The sequence below is a fragment of the Lepidothrix coronata genome, unplaced genomic scaffold (genome assembly GCF_001604755.1).
Source record: "Lepidothrix coronata isolate B3197 unplaced genomic scaffold, Lepidothrix_coronata-1.0 Scaffold69, whole genome shotgun sequence".
In the NCBI taxonomy this organism is placed as follows: Eukaryota; Metazoa; Chordata; class Aves; order Passeriformes; family Pipridae; genus Lepidothrix; species Lepidothrix coronata.
The window spans coordinates 2,965,236-2,991,177 of record NW_016690249.1 but is presented as its reverse complement, the minus strand read 5'-3'; the positions used below and the strand labels follow the sequence as shown (position 1 = coordinate 2,991,177).

The following is a 25,942-nucleotide window of genomic DNA, read 5'->3' as shown; positions in this document are numbered from 1 at the left end:
AATTACAGCCACAATAGTAATTTTTGTCACCAATTTCTTACTGCCACTGACAATAGAAATAGAAGATCTCACTAGCTGGTGGACAGTGCAATAAATAGAGGTTAAAAAACTCTTATTAGACTCAAATTTCACTAGAAATAGGAATAAACCAAAACCCTAGCTCCAACCACAGCATGATGTGAAAGTGCCTTGAAAACTTAAGCAAACATTTAGCAGCTAGCACGTCTTTCCATGGTTGGTAATTAAAAAAAAAAAAAAAAGCTAAAAAACTCCAAACAAAACCAAACCAAAAAAACAAACAAGAATCAAACAAAAAAAAACCAAAAACCAAATCAAACAAACAAAAAAACCCAAACCCCACAAAAAAAAAACCAAAAAACCAAACAAAACCCCAACCAAATTAAAAACAACAACAACAACAACAAAAATCCTCTTTGAACTCTGTCATAAAAATTGAGATTTTGATAAAAATTTCAGGCTTAGACCTAACTCTCAATCTACCTGTCAACCTTATTTAGATGCAGAAGAGCATGTAGTTTAATGTGCATTGGAATAGCCTCCAAAACCTGTTGGATACTGCACACTCAGGTACCTGCACAGGTGTGCTGTAAACTTTACAGCTTTCAGTAAGTTGTAACGCACTCCACACTTGCATCCATGGTGCAACAACCCTCTCTGACCGCGCGTGCTACCCAAATGGTAGGAGAGAAATGCAATAACAACTTTTCATTATATATATTTAAAATATCTTTTATTGTTCTACAGTTGAGCCATCACCCCCTAACTTCTCACAGTTTTTACAATGTTTTTACAGGAATGAGTCCTCAAGACAGGGTCTCAAAGAGGAAAAGAGTGTGGAGATAGGCTGTGGGGTTAGTAAAGCAGGCATAGGAGGTGACGTTAAGAAGTGCAAAGCCAAGTAGACGTGGGCATTGTTGTATGATGTGATTTGGCTCAACTAAATGGAAATGAGCACGTATTGCATTTTTATAAACCAAGCAAAAATAATTGTAGGTAGAGAAAAAGTAGCTTCAGTGTGACTACAAGCTCTGTTGCATGCTCCTCTATGATAATGGGATAAGTTACTTATGTAAAGAGGTTTTTTTGGTTTTTGGTTTTTGTTTTTTTTTTTTTTGCAGCCTGCGAATTAGCTAGTGTAGCTGCTTATGCAAAATTTAAGAAAATACTCTGGTTTTCTAATGGCCCTCACAGAGAATGAGTAAAGGATCTAGAAGACCATTGGAAAAAAAACAAGACAGGCTGAAATAGCAAAAAAGAGGCAAATAATATTTGCTGAATAATTTTGTGCATGAGGGACTCTTCTGTGGGTGTTTTTTGCAAGCATCCCTAACACTGTTTTCTGTTCCTCTGATATTTTCTTACCACTTTGTAACTTTACAGAGGCACAGATATCACAACTGTCTAATGCCTGAGAAGAAGCAAAGGAAATAAACAACCCAAAGATGCAGATCCCCGTTCCGCCAAAAAAGCGTAAGAACATGAGTAATGGAAGAACTAGTTTTATGTGACAGCTGGTGAGGATTTACCTTGAAAAAAGGAATACTCAATCTGAAAACTTACACCTTGAAATTGGTTGTAATTGAAAGCCGCTACAGTAGAGCAAATTGGAAACCTTTTAAATAGTGGCTAAAATATTTTCTCTTTAACTGAGACCTGCATATTAGCTTCAGTCTGAGAATAAATACTTTGAGTCAAGAATTTTTTGATAGAAATCTATAATTACCTCTGCAATATTGCTGGTATCCATCTACTTAGCAAAAACTCTGACTTTATTAGCTATTTAATCATCTGAAATACTCTATTACCAAATGCTTGGGGAGAACAATGTCTGCCAGATTCTGCAGCTGTTGGGTTGTGTGTTTAATAACCTCTTATATTTCAGGCCCTGTAGAAATTAGTCACTGAATCTCTTCTTTTAATCAATCACTGGGTAAAAGATATGGCCAAACCCAATCTTTTTTTGAAGCTAGCTTCACAGGGTTTTCATCTTCACCTAAGATTTAGATTACCTCAAAGTCTCTGTCAGCAACCTGCGTTCCTCAATAATGTTTTAAAACTTGTGATTTTAAGGTTGTGTCCTTGTGTGTGCATCAGCTGATGGGGACTATGCCCCAGACTCAGCGGGAGCAGGGATGAGGAACTCCTGGTGCTGTGCTTCCAGAGCTGCAGCAGCCATCCTTGATCTGACCAGCAATCCTATCTGATGATAAGACTCCAAACTGCCAAGAAAATGATGGAAATAAGGCCAGGCCACACCTGCCACTGGGGATGCAGCTCTGGTGTAAATGGCAGCAATTGACTCCCAGTCTCTCTGTCCCTTTTTCCATGAGGTTACCTGCTGGAGGCAGCCTCAAGCAATCTTTCTGTGATTTGGCGGAACATTATTATCCATGCTCTGAACAGCTCCATGTCTTTTCTCCAGGAGACAGAGTGACAGCGGGAAAGTCTCCTGAAGTTTGGCAGGGCTTAGAAAGCATGCAAAAATATTAGCAACCATATGCTGGGTTCTCCTGGAGTGCTGCACCCATTAGTAAATCTGACCTCTCTTCTGCACACAAGGTGCCTATGGCCAAGTTAGTTAAGGAGGCCACCCTTTGCCAACTACATACTTGTCCAACAGCTTTAGGGCTGTCAGTGTCAATGACTTGTAGAGTTGAGACAGCCAAGAAAAGCCTGAGGAATCCAAGCCCTCTAGTGCACTAAAGAAAGAGGAACACTGGGATCCAGAACAGGGAGGGCAACTCATGCAAGTCTTTCTTCATTTAAAATATTGATTTATACAGCTGAGGAATGAAATTACCTAGTATCTAGTTTGTTCCTCTGCCACTACCATTCTCTCCTTTGCATTCCTTTGCCATGACTTCAGCCTGTATCATCTCCCCCCCGTTGCTGATCCCAGATTAAGCTATCTGAAAGGCATGGAGCACGAGGGAAAACACTGCTTTTCACAGATTGCAAACTAAGATCACTTAGTGGGCTTCTCAAGTATTAGGACTCCAGGGACAAGAGACTTGGCTTACAGCTGATCAGGGAAGGTTCCGCAGCTGCTTGGAGGTGGGAAAACAAAAGTGTCTTTATTTTAATGTTGTTAATGAGAGATCAGGGTGGGTCTCTACAGCTGGAAAGACAAAGGGCAAATAGAAGTCAGGGCTATTACACAGATTCAACAGATGTCTCCTAGTCTTCCTGGACATGATGGTAATAGGAGCAAATAATCCCTAGTCCTGCCCATAGTTAAGGCTTTCTATAGTATGAGGACTTTTCTTTGTGGTACAGTGACTGCACAGACAGATGGCTTCAAAGTCCCTCCTTGCTCCAAACTTACTTGAGGGCTGGGGAGATAATATAGCAACAAAAAACAATAAGTAGAAGAAGTAGAAAGTATAAAGAAATAGGAAGAAAATTCCACATTCACCTAATCACAGTCAGATAAGCATGACAAGAGAAGTAGGTTTCGAGGAGAGATTTTGAAGGTACTATTTTGAAGATTGTTACTATGTTAGCTATGTTAAAAGTTAAAATTTAACTATATTAAAAGTTTTTAACTATATCAAAACCACCACGTTTAAAGTTTACTAGGTTAACTTTAAATATGAGGGGAAGAAAAGAAAGAGAGTCAGATATTAATCTGGAAGTTGAATCTGCTGCTATTAACTGGGCAAGATGAGGAATAGTCAGTCTTGTAGCTGTAAGACCTGATAGAAATTATGAGCTCAGAGGGGAGGACATTACAGGGAGGATCACATGTCCATAGGGAGGATAAGAAAGGATGACAATTTTGTCTTCTGAAACCAGGACACAAAGAGCTGTGTTTTGTATGGATTTAAATAAGGTAGTTCAGAGAGTGTCTGAATATTGCGATGAGGATGGGGTGCTGGCCTAACATTGCCAGGATGTGACATTCATAGAGCAAGATTCAAGCATCAGCAGCCTAGAGAAGGGATCCTTGTGGTGATGTTTCAGGGGCTGTTGCATTATCCCAGGAGTAAAATGAAGGACAAGAATGTGCAAGCAGTGTTTTAGCAGCACCTCATCTAATGTTAAACATGTCAGTAGCCCATTCACATCATACTGAAGTACAGTCCAAGTTATTTTAGTTGCTTTGTTTAGGAAGACCAATGTGTCTTTTACTTTCAGGTGGTGTCCAGGTTTCCTAATTCTCATTCCTGCACATTGTCAAAACTTGTGCTTTTTATCTGGCCTTCCAGTTTCTTGAACATTTTTTCTCCTTTTCTTGCTCTGGATCCTTTTCTGTGCTGGGCTGTCTCAGTGCCTAATGCATGCATTATCATACTGACTATGGCACATTCTCTGAATTTAAATTCTTTAAAGCATTTTACTTCTGGGTAGCTCTCCAGGGAAAACTGCCTCTTGTGCTGTTTTCCATTTCATTTATCCCAAAACACATCCTTACCCAGGTTAAAGCACATCTGTTTCACATCTCCGTTATTTGATGTCACTTCTCAACCCTTCCCACTTTTCTCCTTCCTGCTCCATTGTTTTAATTCTCTGTGTTCTTCTGATTTACTCTGTCAGCTCTGCCAAGGCTATATGGCCCAATTCTCATCCTAAATATGGAAATTTACTCCACAAAGATGGAGTGAGAGAAGTTATTCTGGAGTTGCTGATACACCAGGACCTGAACCTGGGCTTGGTTTCTTTCTTGCAATAGCATGCATGATTTTGGCAATATTATTGAATAATGAACCTGCTTTCATTTAGAGTACTCAATATCAAATGTAAAATTTTAAAAATATGAATTCTGAAAAAAAATCCTTCTTATTGTAATTGTCTCTCTACAAACTATGTCATCTGGCAAACAGGAGTCACTAGAGAAGCTCTTTACAATGCAGTCATAACTGGGAACAAGATGGTTTTCCCTGTTTTGTAAGCTATTAAACAAATGTGACAGACAGGGTAGCCTTCAGTATCCTACAGCAGGGAAAGCTTTAAAGACTACATTTCTTTTGAAACATTTAAAAATATTTTGAAAGTTCGAATCTCAGGAATAAGGTAGAGACTCAGAATTGTTGCCTGGAAGTTATGAAGCTACAGGGAAGAATAGCATAAATCCTTCAGCTCATCAAGAATAAAATATTTTTCTGTAAATACAGATTGACCCTCCCCTCTGCTTCTTTTTCATTTGATATTCAGCTCACTAAAGTCACATTTTCTCAAAGCATCACACTTTGGCTGAAAACACAGCATGGCTTGTTGCCAGATATGATGGTTTAAAGATATTTCTATGCTTCTTTGACTTGATCTAAATGAATAGAACTGCTGAGTTTTGTACCATCAGCTCCTCACATTCCTGCACTGAACTCTTTCCTGTTATGCTCTAGGTATCCCAAGCTCCTTGCCTCTACAGGTTAGGGGACACTGAAAAAATGTGTAACCCTAGAGTGTGATGACAGCTTTTGCAAAGCATGTTGTTGACTCGTGCTGATTTGAGCAATGGATGGGTCTGTTGGGGAATTTAGCCATGTGCCCAGAGGCTGCCTGGGCGTGCCTGCTGGGGAAGCAGTTCCCTGGCCAGTGATGCCTTGTGTATGTCTGAACTGACTCACAGGTGGAGGGAATCTCCTGACCTGCTGAAATCCCCTGCATGAGATACCCATACAGCTTTTCTCCATGGAACAGAGGGGAAAAAGAGAAGACACACAAGTAAGGGCATCTAGGCATCAGTAAAAGGACAAAGAAATGCTTTTGCTGAAGCGTGGTTGCCAGTCTCAGCACAGCCTGAGGACTGCAGCACAAAAGCCAGGGGTGGGAAGCATCCACCAACTGCATGTGCACATTTTCATGCAGGCTGCACCTTGGTGACCACCATTGCCTTCACTGTGATACATGGCTCAATTCTTTTCCCGGCTACATCGCTGCTGTCAGGAGGTGACATCAGTTAAGGAAATCAGCTGTGAACTGACACAGATAGAACACTGACAGATATTAAAAAATATTTCAAAGCCATTCAGCATCTCATCTTTTCTGTGAGGATTTACTTCTTCTGGCCCTTCATGGTCTCCCTGACCTTGCCACAAGTCTGTGAGCTGCTGACACTTCCTCCATGAGTTATGACAGGAGTTATGGATCTGTGCAATCCTGTTTTATGATGATGATTTATCATTTGTATTACAGTCATGTCTAGAGGCCTCAAGCAAGATCAGGGCCTCACTGTGCTAGTCACTGTATAAACATGTATTAGGAGACAGTCCAGCTCTGAAAAGATCATAAACAAAAGGTGGGAGGATGAACAGAAACACAGAGATGTGAAATGCAATATTCACTGCAACCTGAGGACAAGTGCCAGGGCAAGAAGCCCAGCTTTCCTGTCCCCTAACTCCTGCCTGCCCATGTCCAGTCACAGCAAGTTCTGCCATCCACCATTCCTCCCCACATCCTTCTCTCCAGGGACTGTGAAGGGGCTGGCACATTCCTGCTTTGCCATGCCTCTGTCCAGGAGACATACCTCTGCATCCCCCAGTAGATGCAGCAGCACTGGCTCCCATGCAGATTGCTGCTGCTGCTGCACTTCTGAAATTATCAACTTTCCATTGTTTTCATAGCATCATAAAGTCATTAAGGAAAAGACCTCTAAGATCATTAATTCCAGCTATTAACCCAGCTACTGTGTTCACCACTAAACCACATCCCCAAGTGCCACACCCCCATCAAAAAATCAAAGTTTTTCGAACACTTCCAGGGATGATGATTCCACCACTTCCCTGGGCAGCCTATTTCAGTATTTGACCACCCTTCCAGTGAACATTTTTTCCTAATAGCTAATCTACACCTTCCCTGGTGCAACTTGAGGCCATTTGCCCTCATCCTGTCACTTGTTACCTGGGAGAAGAGGGTGGTTTCTTCATCACTGAGTTGACGGTTGTCCCTACCTGCAGAGTTTTTGGTTATCACCTCCAAACTGAGACCAGATGGCTTCATTCCTCATCAGAGCAAAACAAAACAGGTAACTTAAAATGATTGTTATCTTATATATGGATCTAGGATATCTTTGGTACAAGACTGACAGCATAATTAACAGAAAGCACAGAGCCATACTGTGGGACAACTGCATGCTACTTCCACTTACAAGGCTTAGATCCAACTTATGGCTATGCCTAAACATTGCCCTTGCTTTGCCTTTGCAGTACTTAGGGGATAATTGGAGAGTAATACTTTTCCTCCTTTTCTAATTGTTATTGCACTTGGCATTATGACCAGAGCTGTTCTCAACATATAAAAATGCAGTTCTCGGGGCTTAACCCAAAAGCTGGGTGTGTGGACTAGCATTAGTTCTGTGTTTATATGAATTATACATAGAATATTGCTTTGAAAATGTTGTAGAGGTAACTCTCCTAAGTGCAAAACTTAGAAGAAGACTGAGATGCAGACTTGGTCTGAAAATTTTCAAAGAGAAAAAAAGCCAGACTGTGCTTATGAAGAAGCTTGGTTATGCCCTTCAGAAAAACAGCAAAATAAAAACACTGAGAGCTGCTAACACTACTGATAGCAGCACCCGTATGGCAGTCAAGAGTAGGCAGACACAATGAGATGATATTAGGGTGGCAAGTAGGTAGTAGATTAAGGTGCTCTAGTAGCCAGTGAGGGCTTACAGGAGATTCTGATGCTGGCTAGATTCCAAGACCTGTTAGAATCAGCAGAAGATGCTGCTCCCAAAGAACCTGGAAAATGTGAGTTGCATCTAAAGGCAATGGAAATGTTATCACACCGGCAAGGCCACTGTCAAAGCCACATGGGGGGCAACCTGCCCCTCAGCAAGCTTTTGTAATGAGGAGCTCTCCAGAGAATGGCACAGCTTTTAACTCCAGGCAGATACTCAGCCTGTCCTGCAACCTCTGAGCTACCTTTTGGAGCTGTCATGACAGAAAGTGCTTGCTCCAGCCAGTATATCCACCTTCAGCTTAATACACGTCAACTGTGGCAGGTGGCACCAGGCAGACATTTTCTATCTACTCAATCTTCAGAGTATCTTGAGAGCACAGCAAAGAGCTGCATCACAAATACATCAAAAAGTGTTTGCAAGATGTAGGAATTCCTCTTTTCCTCTTGGAGCCAGGGAAGGTCTAGACTTATTAGCCCACCTACATCATTCCCAGGCATGTTCCACAATTTCCTGTGTCTGCCTGACTTCTTTCTTCATAACACAGTTCAGCCTATATCGATTATATCTCCATGATACAGTCACCATATAATGAATGCCACAAGGATTGGAAACTTTCCCTAGAAATGTGTTTAAAAGGAGATTTTTTACCACTTAATTATTTTGCATGGATGCAAGTTACATCACTATAAGCAATCTCTGCATCAAGCCCATTCTCCTAGCAAAGAGGTTCACCAATGCCCAGTTCCTCATCACTAGTAAGACCTTTGCTGCTGTTTAATTCATCTCCATGCTTCTTTTTTATTATTATTATTATTTCTTTTTTTATTCCTTCTGTAAAATGGACACGGAAGCGGTGCTGGTCTTCTTTGTAGTCCAACCACCACCCAACCACCTCAGTGCAGGTGTCATTGCTCTATGCACTGATGAAGAAGCAGCCTTAGCCCAAAATGAACCATGAAACAAGTCCACTCTCACCAAACAGCCATTTTTATGCCTTGTCTCTGTGAGACAGCTATTGACAATCTCAGCACTTCAGGCTGATTTTCCTTTCCCTTTGCTGTCAGAGACATGAAGCTAATCTAAGCAGGACACACAATTTTATGTCACCAGGCTTTGCTACTTCCCCTTCTCAGTGAGAAAATCGAGTTCTGAAGTGGCATATGGTCTGTAAAACAGCTTGTCATCATGTTCCTTCAGGAAACCCAGCGGATCCGAGCCACCTTCAGGGTTCACCTTCAGTGTCTGAAGCTCAGACAACCAGTCTACCACAAGGGCTCCTCCTGGAAACATGCAGTAAATACAACACCAGCAGCACAAAGAGGTTTGGGAATCAAATTAGCATTGATTACTTTTGTGGAGACGCACCTATAAACAGCTTGGCTGCACTTCTCTTGGGCTGTTGGCATTTACCAAACAACCTCACGCTACAGCATCAGCCAGCAATGTCTTGCAGACTGGATTACAAGCACATTCACTGACTGCAGTAGCACTCTTTGTAGGAATAAATATTACACCTGTGAGGTGGAGATGTGTTATTAAAACCATAAAGATAACATCATTGCTCCTAAGTGGACAAATTTAGTTCAGTGTCTATTACTGTTAAATGGCAAAATTGCTGTTGTAACAATACGGAGATGTAAGTGTAATTGTGTATAACATTGTGAAATCATTAAAATCCATATAAATTTTGCTCGCTCAAATTAGACACAAGTGACTACTGCTTGACACCTGAAACATTAGCATAATATTCATGCCATATGGCTGGCATTTTCTGTTTCTTATATGTCACTCTTCATTCTTGTCAGCTGCTCACAAGAACTTGCCAGATAATATCTACACTATTGCCAAAAATGTCTAACAGCTGGTGTAGTACTGGTTAAACACTCCATAATGTTTCAAACTTTAGTGCTCCCATTTATGCTCTAGAGGGGTGGTTCTTGGAGCAGATGTTTAGCTTTGTTTTTAAATTAACTTCAGTCTTCTTTTGTGTCAGTGGTGTGTTTTTATGCTCCATCATGCTACTGCTTTCTGTGAAATAAAGGAATTCCGCAGCATCCAGCCTTAAAACACATCAACTGTCACAATAAGCACGTGTTAAAAATGCGCTCTGCTCTCTGTTTCAGTGCCTGACATGAGCTCAGGGGCTGGACTTGAGCTACAAACTTACAGAGAGCAGCTCAGACCACCTATCAGCTAGTTAGTGAGAGCTTACATTTCCCCGTATCCGTGTGGTCCTCCTTGTGGCGCAGAGATGTGCATCTGACTGATGTCCTTGATGCCACTGGAGCCCCTCTGTGATTCAGAAATTGGCACAGAGGGGCCTAATGCCCAAATGAGATTCCCGAGGAATCCAAACCACAACATGGACTTAAGGCACCAGCACTGCATTGGCATGATTTCGAGCTGTGTCTGCCCCATCTGGGGAGAGGGCAGCAGGGTCTGTACTGGCACCCAAGCTTGTATCTGAAGTGGTCCCTAAACCCCACACTTAGCTTGTAGGGTTTGAGGACACTAGTGGAGGACTGGGAACAGGACACACATTTTTGACCCTGTAAATACCCTTTAAAACAGTGTTAATGATTAAATCAGGAATTGTCTAACATCTGCATGGAAGTCAGTGTGAACTCTGGTCATGCCAAAATCTAGGATTGTTTACATATTAAGATTTATGATGAGCTAGGCACATGAATGCTGATGAATTAAACAAACATTCAGTTTCAGAACTAATCTGATTTTATGGATAGTGTATGCAATTCCCTGAGTTTAAAAGTCTGATTTACACCTTTGGAAAGGAGGATTCCTTGCTTTTTTCATTTTGTTCTTCTTTTCCCGGAGACAAGGAGTTATCTTACTTTTCACTCATTAAGGTTCTCTTCCAATTGAAGACACTTCCCAGTTAAAACACTCTGTTGAATTTTGAGGCACTGTCGTGGAGGCCATTTATTTAGAAGCTGCTAGGCCATCCTTCAGTCTCTAGATGGCTTTGTAAAGACAAAAATGGAGAAAGAAGGGTGCTGGAGACAAACGGCCTCTGCCCCTCCAGAACTGGGCAATTTAATCCTGCTAGGCTGCTGTACCTCCTGTAGACAATGATCAGTATTTTACAGTGAAGCATTTTAATCTGGGCTATCTTTTGGCATAGGACACTCTTTCTGAGCCATGACTCCCCTGTTCTGGCTGCCATACAGGCACACAACAAAAAAGCGACAGCTGAATGAATAAATTTCCCATCTAACTCGAGGCAAGAAACAGATGGGGACAGGCAAAGAGCACAGGTGAATATATGGGTACATACTATGGGCACTGTTCATAGTACATGGTCACCAACATCAGGCTATATACTCGTTTTTGCCATGTGGGATGCATAAACATTGGATATTCAGACTGTGGCTCATGCCTCTCATTTTCCTCTTCCCTGCACATTCAGACCTACTCAGATGGAAGAAGGACTGGCAGAAGAGTCATGGGCTGCATATATCAAAAAGTAGATTTGCACAATTTTTATTCTTTGCAGACGTTTCTGCCCCTATACTGTATCCCTGGAAATTATCCATGTCGGATAATGGATGGAATTAAATTAGAAACAAGACAAGATGCAATTACTCACTGAGGATGACTTGGATGAACGGGTAAAATGGGGCCTGCAGATGGGCCTGTCAGCATCTGGTTTGTGTGCACACAGAGGATTTTATCCTTAGCATTAGCTGTAATAGGATAAATGTTTTTTCTGTTTGTTGTAATACAATTTTTTACCCACATTAAAAGTCATTACTGAGCCATTCTCTATCACAAAACGGCTGGTATCATTTGTTCCAATAAGGTGTTACCCACATGAAGTCCCTAAGTTGAAAAAAACTGGGATTAAAATGAAAATAACCTTTATCTTTGAGGAGGAATAAGGACATTACCTTATGCCACAGAAATGTGTCAGGCTGCTTATAAGGCCTTTTCAGTACTATGGGATCCAGGGCAAGAGGAAATGTCAGCCCATTCATTTCTTCATCCAGGATCAGCTCTTTTCCTAAGGAAGTCCTTAAAGCCTTCCCTCACACCAAGCTTGGCAAGTTCATTCCTGAAATAGACAAGCAAATGGAACAACCTTAATTTGTTTAGGTGCTTGGTGCATCCCTTTAAATGATTTTTTATTTCTTTAAGCATCTGGACACTGTTGAAAGTCAGACCATCCGATTCAGTTAAGACCATGCAAAAGGCATGATAGAGCTGAGAACAGAGATGCTGTTGGGAGGGTATTGCCCTGCTTTTCCTCTCACACTTGCTTAGTTGTGAATGTGCTCATTGACAAGACAAGGGTTTGAATTCAGAGGTAAGGAGCAAAAGTGGGAAACTTCTGCTAATGGATGTTCATGCTGCATTTTTTTATTTCTGTGTGTAAAATCTGTGGACCATTTCCTTGTAAATATTTCATGTTACACACAGTAATTGACATTAAAGATTTGGCACAATGCTACACCCTTGAAACTAAAGATGTTGGTTATCAAACTATGATGTTCTGTTGCAAAAAAAGGCAACTAAAAAGAATGACATAAGTAGATGTTCCTGGAGGCAAAACTTGTAGTACAGTGCAGCTCATTACTTAGTAACGTAGCACACAAATGTGATTGTAATCCATCATTTTTACCACCACCTTGAACAGGATTATAGCCACCTTGCAGGGTCATACAACTACCTGTATGACCCAGGCAGTAAGTTCCTTTCAGCTCAGACCATCGCAAATCTGTCATCTGCAGTGTTCCATTTATGTTCTTTAGTTTATGAATGTGAATTATTTAATGGAAATCATTTCAGTGCAAAGGAAACCAGGCAATGCTTTGACTAAGTGCCAGCCAGCAGGTCAGGAAACAGGTTTTGCATTTGTTGCTGTTGATAGGTTTAACTATTTAATTTTTTTTAATGACTCTTTTATGTCTCTGTATTGATAAAAGATACATTAACAAAAAGTTTCCAAACTCAATCCTTCCTACATGTACTTAGAGCATTTGATTTGTCCCATTCACTTCAGCAGCCTAATCATGTACGTAATCAGGAGTGTATAATATTTACAGGGTAAGGGCTTAATTCCTTGTGAGACTACAAAAGAAAGGCAATGCTAAGCATGGTGGCTGTGGCACAAAGTTTTTAAATGTTTCTTTTATGTGCTGCTCAGGGCATCAAAGCCATGTAGCTAGACCCCCCCACTGCCAGCACTCCACAGATTCCCTAAGAGGCTGTCCCAAAAGTCTGATATTAGATGACACTTGATGCCCAGTGTGGGAAAGCACCCATGTGTGCTTAAGTTCAACATAGTTTGTAAAGTGAAGAATAGAGAAATAAAAATGATTTTAAAAAATCTGCTTTTCTTTCTGATTTTCTTCCTTTCTCCCTCTCTGTTATTTTACTACAGCACATCAATGCCTTCTGCTGATGTGGAAATCAGTAGAAGTAGCTGAGTCCTTTGTGCACTGTAGAGGGGGCACTGTGCTCTGCTTTAGGGAATCAATTTTCTTTTCACTGGGAGTATTTCTAAGGACCAATTTAGAGAGGCTGAAAGGCTGAAATAGTTGTCTGTATCAAGCATCATTCTTATAATGGACTTTATCTAAGCTTTTGTAGACTTTTTAATGCTTCTTTCTCAGAACTCCTCAAGATACTGGTATAGTTCCCCAGCTTCATAATGTCAAAAGCAATGACTTAAAAAAGAATCAGTCAAAGCAATGCAAATAACTCACTGTTAAATTCAAGGGAGTTTTGTCAATACTTCTCTAAAAAATATTTTGCTGAATTTTAGCACAGGAAAACTACTGTTTTATATTTAAATTTCTTAACTAACTTCTAAGGGTTTTACTTGGCTGACACTTATTGGCCTTGTATTAATCTTGGGGTTATTTCACAAGAGACCCAGGGAACACCCACTGATAACAATGTCAAACATTCAATGTATTTACTGAACGTTTCCACTTGCTTGATCATTAAGGCATGCCTTGGGTATGAGATCACCGATGTTGTGTAAGTGTAGAATTTATGGGGTGATTTGAACTATAGGGGAGTCCTGACATGTTTTTGGCAAATACCATGAGATACCATGGACTGATGCCACTCAAAATTGTAGCTCTGGGATATGATCAGGTTCTAGCATGAACATTTTGCATTAGAATTCAAATCCTCTGGTTACAGAGAAGATGGGAAAAAGGTTATTTGAGCAGATCATACATATACTGGAGGAACCTTTTACTAGAAAACATTTTCTTGTTTGTTAAAACAGATTATTTAAACATTAAATCTTTTAACAAACAAAAATGAAAATGTAGTTTTAGAAAATCAGAGGATAAAGCTTTACATCAACGTAGCACTGTGCTTTCCTTCTTAATTCTTCATTTAAGTTGGAGAGAGCAGCAAAGGACTAAGTTAAGAAGGTGGCAATGAGGCCAATTCATCAGCAACTTGGACTGTAGCCAAGTCTGGCTTTCTAAACTGTACTACTAGGTTTGCCACCAGCTTGCTAGGAGTCTTGCAGAGCCTCTTCAAGGCCTGTTTAAAACTCATTTAAATAATGAAAAAAATTCTTTAGTTGGATTTTAGCTCCTTTTAGATATAGTGATGATGATTTGAGCTGCCTTAATTTGCCAGTTCTCTTTACTGTTCTGAGAAAAACCTAAGGCTTGGAGTACTTGAACAAAACAAAACAGGAACAGATCTGGACCTATGCAGCTGTAGACTTTATCACATACCTGACGCCTGACTTTCCTGACTCTGTTTTACCTCCAGCCCCTTGTTTTGCATGTTTAAATTGCAAGCTCCTTCAGACAAGGTCCATTTCTCACAACATGAGATGTATAGATTCTGTCATCTGCGGTTGTGCTGCAAGACAAACAACCGGTAAAGGCTGCCACTCATGCAGGAGGTTTCAGCAGTTGTATTCCACTTTGTTTAAAACTTGTAAATAAGGCCACTTCTGGTACTGTGCACATTTTAATCCTTTGCAAAGGCATTAACCCTTTGACATCAGTCCCATTAATTGGACTTTGTTTCATTATCTGAACTTTTTCCCTTAGCATTTTAAAAATCACATTGTTGTCTGGTCAGCAAGTATGAGAGACCACAAGTAAATGAACAGCATTTCAGTATGGGTTCTAGAAGGAAATATTCTCCTGGTATTGACTTACACTGTATTTCTTCATCCCACCTACAATACAAAGGAAGGAGACAGAATAAAACCCACAGAAAGTAGAAGAAAAGATGAAAGAAAGGAGAGATTCTAGGTGTTTGTGTATACATTTGAAAGATAAAGACTAAACAAGACTAGCCGATCCACCCACGGAAATATTTTTTTTTATAAAGGAGGCAGAATTGAAACACAAAATAGTAGATTTGACACATACTTTATAGGGATCCTTAGCATAAATATTTTATAAGGATCCTCAGCAGAATATGCCCAGGAGGATTTAAGGAACAGTCCTGCTTTTAATATGTAAAATTCATGGAACTCCCCAGTTTTGGAAATGTGCTGTCTAGCCCTAGGAGTCCACCTTTTACAGGAAAGGCCTTTGAATAATCTTCCAGAAATTCCTGACCTGCTCCCTAGAAGAATTTCTGTATTGCTTTTTAAAAATACCTAGTTACATGGGATAAATGGGCAAATACTGTGATCTATTTTCCTACCATTATTTTTATTTAATGTTTTGTATTCCTACTGGGATAAGGACCATCCTATGACATAAAAAGGCCAATCACACTTTCTGTGGAAAACAAAGCTTCTTCTGACAAATAGCACAAAAATTGCTTTGCTTTTTAGGCAGACAGCATTCTCCAGGTATCTGAAAGACTTAGATATTAGAGAAATGGGTGTATTAGTGTAGTGAAGCAGACATTATCAGGTGTTGTATATGAGAAATGTCATTTATGAGTTGTCACACAGCTATTATTAAGAGACTATTCAGTAGAACAGAGTACATCATTGACTGTCACTGCGCTCGCTGCAATCACCGAACAACCAGGCATAGTCAAACAGAACATTTCTTTCACTTTCAGGGCAAATTACACTTATGGTTTATTTATGTGACAGATTAGTTTCATTCAGGCATCCTCTGTAACTGTTTTATGGCAGCTCTGGTGGCACAGACCTGCAATTCAGTGCCTTCCAGTGGGATGGATGGCAGCCCAGCCCCTCATAGCTGACTGAGGAGCAAACCTCCTGTGCTTCTGCAGTGTGGAAGTTCAGGACGAGGAGTGTGGGGGTAAAGAGGTGGGTGTGCTGGCCTTCCAGCTCCAGTCCCCCTGTCTCACCTGCCAACAGCTTTGGAGGACAGGATCTGGTGACTTTAAGCAGCCTCCTGACCCTGGTTCTGGGCAGAATGGCAATCCAGGAGCTTCCCTATTAGCTCTTACCTTGCTAACTCACCTCAGACTCAGGGGCAGGAACTCTTACTGTCCTCCATCCCTGTGGCATCTTGTACACACTCAGGTGTCTCTCTCCAGCTACACAGCACTTGGAGCAAATTGCAATTCCTGCGTGGGCTTTCCCACAGCCACAGCTATTTACAACAGGTATTAAAATGCACACTGAAGAATCAAAGTTAGTCCTAGATTTAGGATTTGAACAGACACTGTTGTCTGAATCCCTACTAACATCTTTTAAGTCACATACTGTATTCTGACCATTAAGCCTTGATCCTCTAATCTTTCCACACATTGAACTTCCACTGACTTTAACCTGCCCAGCCATATCCTTTAAAGCCAGTCTCCCACAAATATTGCACCACATGAAGCCCCACTGGAACTCTAAATCTTTCAAGAGGTTTGTAATTTGGTGCATTCCCTAAGGAAAATTTGGAAGGCGTCCAGGGAACAAGGCTAATTTAGGAGATGGGAGAATATGTCTTCTAAAGAAATGGCTCCGAGACCGTAACATGTTGGGCCGTGAAAAGGGAGCAGGTGAGATAGTATTTAATTACAGTGTACAAGTACCTAAGGGGATGAACACAGAACCAGGTCTGAATCCCTAGCAAAAAGGTAAAATATGAGGTCATGGGCTGAATTTGAAGTGTATATCTCTCTGCAGAAGGCCGCTCTGTACATGAAACAATCTGGCAAACAAGGTAGTGGAAACCAGTAGTGGATGAAGGAATCTATTTATTACCAGTGCAGTGTGACCTGGTAGCCCTGCTGATGGTTCTTGTCAGTCATAAATGGCTCTTTTTCTGTGTTGTTTGGTGTTTCAATCTGCTATGTTATTTTGGGGTGCTTCTTCAAAGCTGAGCTTCTGGGGATTAAAAATAGAGGCAATATTTAAAAGTTAACAGTAAGAAATACATCATTACATTTTCATTAAATGTTTTGAAGGTTTATATACGTAATAAGATAGGTCTGGTGCTGCACAACAACACAGTAAATATTGTACAATTCTGATGAACTTCTGGCAGGTAAAAAGTAAGGTTTCTGTGACATCAAAAATAATGTGGTACTGGCATAAATGGACATTCCACCTCATTCACCCTATTGATGTTTATGTAGTAGGGGAAAAATAAAAGATTTCATCTGGAAGCTGAGTACAGCATATGAAACATGAACTTAAGCTCCCTCTAAAAACCAAAAAAACCCAAGCTGTCTGTCCACTAATATGCAATGATTTGGGTTTAAGTTTTTGAATCAGTTTGTGCAGGAGACGGCCTGGTTTCTTCTGGTGCCTCCAACTGTGAAAAATACCAGGAACTATGGAGACAACAGGGATATTGGTCTGCCACTTTGCCAGCTGAGTAGCTTCATTTTTACCCATTTACATTCAGTTATTAATTTACTAATGAAAAAGCTACTCAGAGAAAAGGTTAATGCAAAATTTAAGTTGGATTTATGGGGCATCAATAAGTTATTTTAGGCAGTCTACATTGGTGTTGCAAATTTCCTAAGCAATGTTCAGAGTTTATTTATTTACTCCACCAGAAGTGTGAGAAAATAATGAGTTAGGCAGCAGTTCTTTCTGCCAGTGTTGCTGTGTACGGTCTGCACATTTTTTTTTTTTTTAATGGCAAACATCCCATTAACTAGTTTGATAGACTAATCCCAAGACTATAGCATCTGTAGATTAATTGGGGATGGAGCATGCCTAGAAATACTACATCCCTCAAAGGTCCTGGGTGAAGTATTGAGACTTTGATTGCTTGCTATGGCTTGTCAGAGGACTGCGCTGGTCCCTTCTAGCAAAGGTGATGCTTCAAGCTAAACCAAATGCTCCCAGGAGATCAATTTCGGTCCCTCATGGTGGAACGTGTGGTTTTGAGCTGGACAGTCCTGGTGAGATTGAACTGGGCAGCAAAGATAACCTGTCTGTAGTGGTCATCCTGTGCTCCTTCTGCGAATCCTGGAGAGAGACAGACTCTTCTAACATGTAGCTCATTTTGAGGAAAACAGTGAAAACCGGTCACACACACTGTGCCTAACAGACCTTGTTTCCAAGCTTGGATTATGGAATAAGTCTTGGGTTACTGGTCAGGCTTCTGGAGTCCTTTCAGAAGTTATGGTTACAACTGCATGAAATATTTATCCCAGTCATCATAATTGCCAGCACCCAAACGCAACAGTTTTGTCTTCTCTGGGGCTTTCCTTGACACTTCTATCCCAAGACAGCTTAAGTAAAACTTTGATTATCTTCTACTAGCTTCAGGTTTTTTCATCTAGTATCTGTGACAGAAATAATAATCTGTTATTATGTTATTAATCCTTCTTTATCAATTTTGACAAATTAAGTGAATTTTCTAGAGCAGAGACTATTTTCTCTAGAGTTTGGACTGCTGCATAGCAGATCACAGATTATATCTAGCAAGACATTTTAGCACTTTAAAGTATAATTCAGTGCAGCTCAGGACTGGAACAACTTTGCTAATTTCTTCAAAACAGGAATTCCTGAAAGAATTCATATTAAAAAATACTTACTTGTAAAATTATTTTCTGTTCTTTCAGAAAAGGTATTTTAATAATGCTGGCAAAATGCTTTCCTAAATTAATTAAAAAATAAAAGAGGAACTAGAATACTTGACCTATTATAACAGTTTGGTTTGATTGGTTTGGTTTGGTTTGGTGGGAAATCATTTTTCCCATAGTTCAATGAAAAGAATATTTTTTTAATAAATAGCCTTTGAGGAGCTTAATTTTCATTCCATCCCATCTCCTCACAGCTTTTCTCAGCTCAGTCTTTAGCAATGCTAAAAATCCTAATACTTTTTATTTTATTTTGCAGCTCAAATTGATTAATTCCTTGTGTGCATTAGTCAATAAAATGAATAACACAGGAATGATATTTTTTACAAAAAGATCAGAGTATTGCTGCGGATTGCTTCACTAGATGATATAAGATCTAGTTATATTAATCAACTTTAACAAAATATAACCAGGCAGCAGAACCATAAACATGACAATCAAAGACTGGGTAAGCCTCAGCAGAAGACACACCTCAGCAATCTATTTTGCTCTGATTCAGCCAGTTGTTTGGAGCAAACCACCAATTGCACTTAATCCTTTGTTGTTGTTGTTGTTGTTGCTCTTTGGTGTGCAATCATTTGAAGAACTCTCTTTAATAACAACATTAATTAAGAGCCAAGTAGCTAATGGAAAAGAATCCTATCTCTGACCAAGAGATTTCTCATGGAAGAAATTCTAGATTCAGTTATTATAGCAAACAGTTCTCTTTGCCTATACAACTTATTTCACTCAGGGCATTGCTTTATTTTAAGCTAGCAAAAGAAAAGAAGTCTGTTGAGGACTTCTTTTACCAAAACAAGCTGCATCTCTCTGGAGAGCAGTTTTCCAGATTTTTTTTTAAAGTGTAAACATGGTGACAGACTGAGAATTACTTCACACAATGCTCTGAGGATAAAATTCAATCCTGTTTCTAGCAACATATTACTTAAGTTGAACTGTAAAATGTACAGGCTTTTGTCTTTAAATTTGATGTAAAATTTAATTCCAGAAGTTATAAGGTGCAAAATGTTCTAAAAATTATATATGCATCTCCTTCTTTTGTTTCCTACATGGTCTTTCCCCCATAATTGTGATATTTATTTTGTTGAGTACTTTATGGAATCTTGGAAAAAAGACACAAATATGGAAAATGGCCTTGAGTAGCTAGAATTATCTTCATTTGAATGAATGGGGCTTAATGAATTTCTAGCTGAGAATAAACCATCGTTAATCTTCAAAACAGACTGAAAAATCACTTAGAAGAAACAACAATATTAAATATACAACAGAATACCGAGGGGTTGGATTGACCTATCAACACTTTAAAAATACATACTTTAGGTGGCTGAAGTAGTTTGGATGAGTAAAACAATCAAAATCTCACCTAAGTCAAATTTGTATAGAGAAAGCATAAAGCCAGCAACTAGCTAAGTGGTCTTCCCACACAATCACTGAAAATATTTTCACCTGTATTTTTAAATTATTCTTTGCTTCTTGATTCCATCTGAATTTAGAATGGACAAACCCCCCCTAATATTCTCATGTCTTTTTAATACTGAGGCACAATTTCAGTAATGCTTTTATCCTTTTTTAAAAATGCTTTTCAATGCTCTTTGTTAATTTTACAGTCACATCAGGGATCATTTTTATTCTGTGATGTATCAGTATTTCTGCAGCCTTCAATCAGCCTCATGAGTCTCTAGGGGCTCAGCGGCCAATATTTGTGCTTGTATATGCTCATCATGATCCACCTTCTGTATGGTTGTTTGTGCCTTTCATAGTTTTTGTGCCATGCCATGTTCAGAGTTATAGGCTGTGGATTCCTTGAGCAGGGGTTCATTTCTGTGAATTTACTGCACTTCACACTGTAAAGAACAGACTCTTTATATGGTCCTCTGGCTCTACCACAATATAAATAACATTTCTTTATATTGGCACAACTCCTCTGAGTCAAAAAAGGAGTCACGGAAAGAGGCTGTGAAGAAGCAGACATTTCAGCACTTTAAAATCATGTTGTGTGAAGCATGTTTTTCCATAAGATGTTATCCAGAGGAAGCAAGAACAATATTTTAAGAATTCTAGTAATCTTTTATAATCCACATCAGCCTACTATTAAACACATTCTGGATCTTTTATTGTATTGACATAGCAGAAAAAAAAAAAATCCTGCCTTAGGCCACATTTTCTAAGCCACAGATCCAACTGCAGATATGATGCTTTTAGTAAATTGACAGAGGGAGTTGTAAGAGTGGTTGAGATGATTCATATTATTCCTCTAGGCAGAGTCTCAGCTCAGAGATCTCTGAGTCAGCTTTGGTGTTCCCTTATTGGGAGACAGAGCATTGTTAAAAAACACCATTTTGGGGCTAAAGCAACTCTTTTGTTATAACAGCCCTCTGGCACTGACAAATGTTTAGCTCCCTTTAATAGGGAAGCTCCCTATGCATGCCAGCTAAATCCAACGTGCTTGTGCTGCTTCTCCTGAGTCACCTTTGCATCAGATCTTAATTTCTGGATTTTTGCTTTAAGTGCTTTAAGCACCAATTAACTCAGCCTCTATATACCCTTGCTTTTGACCCCGGGTTACCAATGCTGCTTATATGTTGGCTTCAATTCTAGTTTATATCAAAAAACAGACCTGCTTGCTTGCCTGGTATGGAAACTCAGGGTAGTGGAAAGACATGAGGTCAGTGGCAATTGGTGCCTACCTGCCCCCATCCCATGGTAAGACCCACCCATGGCAAGACCCACCTGGTGGCCAGTGGCCAGTGCCCAGTGAATGGAGCAGGACCTTCTTTCCTGGGAACATCTCCTCTGAAAGGGAGATGAGATTTACAGGGCATCTAGAAAGCAAGATTGGTACCAGGGTCTTTGTAAGAACCTCCCTGGAAAGGGAAAGTCCCAGACCCTGCTCCTTGCTCCCATCTATTTACTTTTTGCAGTTTATCTGTGACACTGAGACTCATAGTCTTTCTAAGCTGGATTGAGTTATGGTTCCACATGTAATTGCAGAGTATGAGGTCACCCATTCTCTGACAGTGCCAGCAAGGTGCCAGGTCACTCAAAATAAGATATAGCTCAAAAATATCAACCTTCACCCTAAACCTAGACCATTTCCAGCTCTCTGGAAAAGCAAGCTTTCATTTCAGTCCATGCGAGCCATCCCCAAAGGTACTAGAAAATTCTGCTCTGTGGGTCCTTTCCTTTAGACTTTATCCTCATTTTACAAGTCAAGACTGAGACACAAAAGGCCTAATAACATATGCAGTTCATGTTCAGCAAGCTTGCAAATGCATGCTCCAGGAACCTCCAGAGTCAGGCAACTTGACTTGCTGGAAGGTAGATCTGCCTGGGCTCCCTCCTGCCTGCCCACCAAGGCTAGAAGGAGACTCATGTCCCTGCAGTCCTGTCCCTGCTTACAAGGTACCACTGCAGAGCATCCACCAAAAGAAGGGAGGCATCAGGAGCACCAAGGTGTTTGGCATAAACAGGACAAATGGGCACACAGGAAACATGAAGTGGTTTCTCTGCAACACTAGTGGTCAGCTTATCTCTGCTGTCTGCAGGCCAGAGACACTTCTGTCTGCCAGATTTCTAAGCTCCTCTGTACTTCTGTGGAAGTGGATTTGTCATGTATCTTTTGGGAGAGGTAAAAAAATTAAATGCATTTACTTCAGCCCCTGTTCCTGGTTAAATGCAGAAGCACTTTGTGTTTTGAAGTGTGTTTTAAGTTTCATACCAGCTGTTGCAGAGTAAGAGGCACTCAGCATTGCTGAATTCATAACAACAAGCACCAAAATATGTAACTACTTATCTTCAGTTGTGTGCTTCTGTTTGTTGTAAGCTCCTCAAATATGTAGTAATGGAGTACACCCCTATATGGAAGATGCTGAGTAAAATAAAGCTATGAAGTTTTTCTTGAAGCAAGTGGAAAAGAATTGAAAAATCTTGAAATCAGTGTAATTTTATTTCTTTAATTACCTGATCAAGTACCTATCAGAGTAAACAGAAATCTTGCCACACAAATGTTAATCGGAGATAACATGATGTTTGACAAAGAGCATTTAGACTAGTTGCCATGGCCATCTATGAACAGAGTAAATATGCCTGAGACAACCTTCCTAGTTGTCTTTTTAATATTAGCTACCCCTTAAAATACAGCTTTTGCAGTATGGTGGGCATTTCTGCAGTACCATTTAAACTGTCTATGAAGTATTGCTTTCATATGCAGTATTTGACTGACACTACTACGTAAAAAGTCTCCCAAAACAAATCCTGGAAGTTAGTAGTCCCAGTGTTTTATCTTACTTGCATAGATTGAGGTTCACAACTGAAAGAGTTCTTTTGGACACCCAGAATACCAACACTATCTTCAGTCTGAACATTGGTCGGTGTAAATGAATGATGGACTTTGTTGTTTTCCCATATATCTACATTGTATAGGGAAATAGAGTATGGTGAGGGGGCTTTGTAGCAGTAAACACATAGTAGGTAAGCTCTCTGGTACTCTACACCTTCCTCTGAGAAGAGAAAACTCAACAGTATCTCAGGTAGAAGCTCATGAAGCCTTCTCCTTGCCTGTACCCTCACTGGTATGGTGTTTGTTTAGGGTACTTTCAAATATCTTTGGAATTGTTTATGTAAGTTAACAATTCTTTACTTAACTGAAGGTTATCTATGACAAGAATTTACTAAAAATTTGATGTTGCTAGATAGGTACTGCATTCAAATTAAAGGGAAACTTAGCCTTTTGCAAAATTACACAAATAGATGTAAATAACTCATACAGAAGCAATACCAATTACTTATCTCAGCATGCAGTCAAAGATTAATTAACATGTCTCGTTTCACCATTGCCCTTCCTGTATTGCTGCCTCCTTGGTCAGCTGTCTCATGTGCAGGGTGCAGCAGGAAACCACAGGCTACAGAACGGTAGAGTCAGGTAATTAAAACCTCTATGGTAATATATGTTTTCCATGGGAACAAGGTGAAGGTGTGTTGGCACCTCTCAATTTAATACTTGTCAGTCTCTCACTGCAATGGAACCTCCTAGGAATCTAAAATCACAACAGTCCTCCTGATGATTTAAAGGGATGACAGTAGTGCATTATAACAAACACATGGGGAGTACATACAGTTTAATAAGTAGAGTCCTTGTGTGGGTATTTACATACGTGCCAATATTCCATTAAAGTATGAGATATTACATTTGTAGAACATAAAAATAATATGTCAAGATGCAATAGAAAAAGGTTAATAAATATGTTAAGTTGTGAATATAAGCAATTTAGGAGAGGTGTTACAATTTGCTGTATATTTGTACACAATCTGACTCTGACCAAGGTGGTTAATTTTCATCTGGTGCAGCAATTGAAATTTTAATAATGCAAATCTTCATTTGTCTATTTGTTTGTTATCATGCAGACTATTTATTGAACTCAGAGCAGGGGTTTTCTGAGGCTTGTTGAAGCCCTGAGGATTTCTTTTTTTGGGAAGTGGTACAGCTAATTTCCCCCTTACTGAATGTCCTTTGCTTTGTTTCTATATGAGGCTCTATTTGTCCCCAGGAAAGACTGAGAGTAACTCCGCTTTTGACTGCTTTTGGGCATCATCTTGCAAAGCAGGGCTTGACTAAAACAATGTAGCCTTACAGCTAATAATACATGGTCCTTTGTGGCTGCAGGCCCTGCCACGTGTTCGTGTAACTTGTGATGAAAGATTAACAAGAACAACTCCACGTTATCCCCTCCCTACAAAAAAGTGTTCATTTACTGCAGTTTAAAGAAAGAGAGAGGTGGCAGCAAGAAAGCTGTCAGCAGTAAGTGCCCTGGTGCAAGTGGCCAGAGGTGGTGACATTGCTGGTTTTTTGTCATGGGCACTCTTCCTGCTGTAAGTGGTTTGCAATTTATGCCTGGATGAGGTGTGTAGGGAAGTCCATATTTCATATAGCTGCTTCTCCCTGTCATCACTTTGGCTTGGGGAGCCAAAGGTGCATTAGTTAAAGTCTCTTACCATTTTTAAGCTTCTCTTAAGAACAGTGTAGTCTAAAACATGTATTAAAAAACAACCTGAGAGAGCTCGAAGTCTTGAAATCAGAATGTTTATTGCTATACAAATGTTCCCTTTGGAGAGGCACACCTTAGAAGTGGCTGATATTTTACTAAAGCAAAGGCCTGCAGCTTTTTGAAGATAAAGCCTTCTTAAGATATTTAGAGACAAAAACATCAAAAACTTTGGCCTTAAACTATATGGAACATTTGGGTAGGAAGACACTGAGTGCGTAAACTTAAAGCATTTGTTCTACCATTTATTTGAGAAGAGAGGTTTCATACCCATGAAAAACTGATCTTTAACTCACACTAAGACAGTACAGGCATCCCCAGGCACAACAGGCTATCTATAGAAGTACATGCAATATGCACAGATACACACACTGGCATTTTTAATGAAAGCTTGGAAACTGAATTTCTACCACTTCTAAAACTCAGTCAAAGCAACCAGGTGGTTTTTTTTTTCTTGTCTCAAGGGGAAAAAACTGACTAATTTTGCTCTTTTCTGATATCTGAATCAATTACTTACCTGCAGCACTCTGAAGGAAGGAAAATCTCTCTTACATTAACACAACACACTTTGTGCTTGTAAAAGGCAGGGTGGAAGGCACCATATATGTCAGAGGTTAATTTATTTGAATAGAGTTGCAGAGACCCTCGCCTAGCTAGAGAAGGGTGTTGACCACTATTTGATTTAATGCTTGTTTATGGCGTAGAACCTGGACATAATCATTCTGCTTGTATAAGGGGTTCTGTAACAGAATTTGCATCAATATTGTGTTTCCATGGAAATCAGTTTATTGAATTTCATGTTATGTGTGAGCTTCATCCTGCCAGGCAATAGACATCCCCTTTGATTAAGATTTCTACATATCTTTTCTTTTTATTTTTAAAGGTTGTAAAGAAATGGCTTATGTAGGAAAGGACAATTAGAAAAAGTTAGAAAATAAATTTCCTGCACTTTTGCTTCATATACCTGTTAGTCTGGATATAAAGTGAGAGTTTTAGATATTTTTTTCTACTCAAAATTATTTACTTGGAAAAAAAAATCCAATTCATTCTTTACTTGTGGACTATACTTCAGGTGTAGTAAACTCTTTAAAATTTCTAGTAGCATCCACTAGTGGGTTGCATAGTTTTTCATAATGGGGTGGTTGCTTGCTTCTTCATTCCACAAAGTCATGTGAAAATGCCCAAAGCTGTTTCATTCTCTATAGAGGAAAGATGCTATGGGTGGAAAAAATCTGAGGAAGTCTCACAAAATATATTTATAGTACATGAACCCAAACTTATGGAGACTCCA

The 25,942-nt window shown here is 39.8% G+C and overlaps 1 protein-coding gene across 2 annotated transcripts in view; it reads left to right on the top strand.

The window, feature by feature from the left end:
- STARD13 (StAR related lipid transfer domain containing 13) overlaps positions 1-25,942 on the top strand; it is a 293,161-nt gene that overhangs the window by 7,133 nt on the left and 260,086 nt on the right. The window contains exon 1 of one of the 2 annotated variants that reach the window (XM_017818548.1): positions 11,027-11,271. The exons of the other annotated variant lie outside the window; for it this stretch is intronic. The gene's annotated coding sequence lies outside the window, so the exon portion shown is untranslated. Of the gene's footprint in view, positions 1-11,026; positions 11,272-25,942 lie in introns of those variants that run through there. 2 annotated transcript variants of the gene reach the window in all.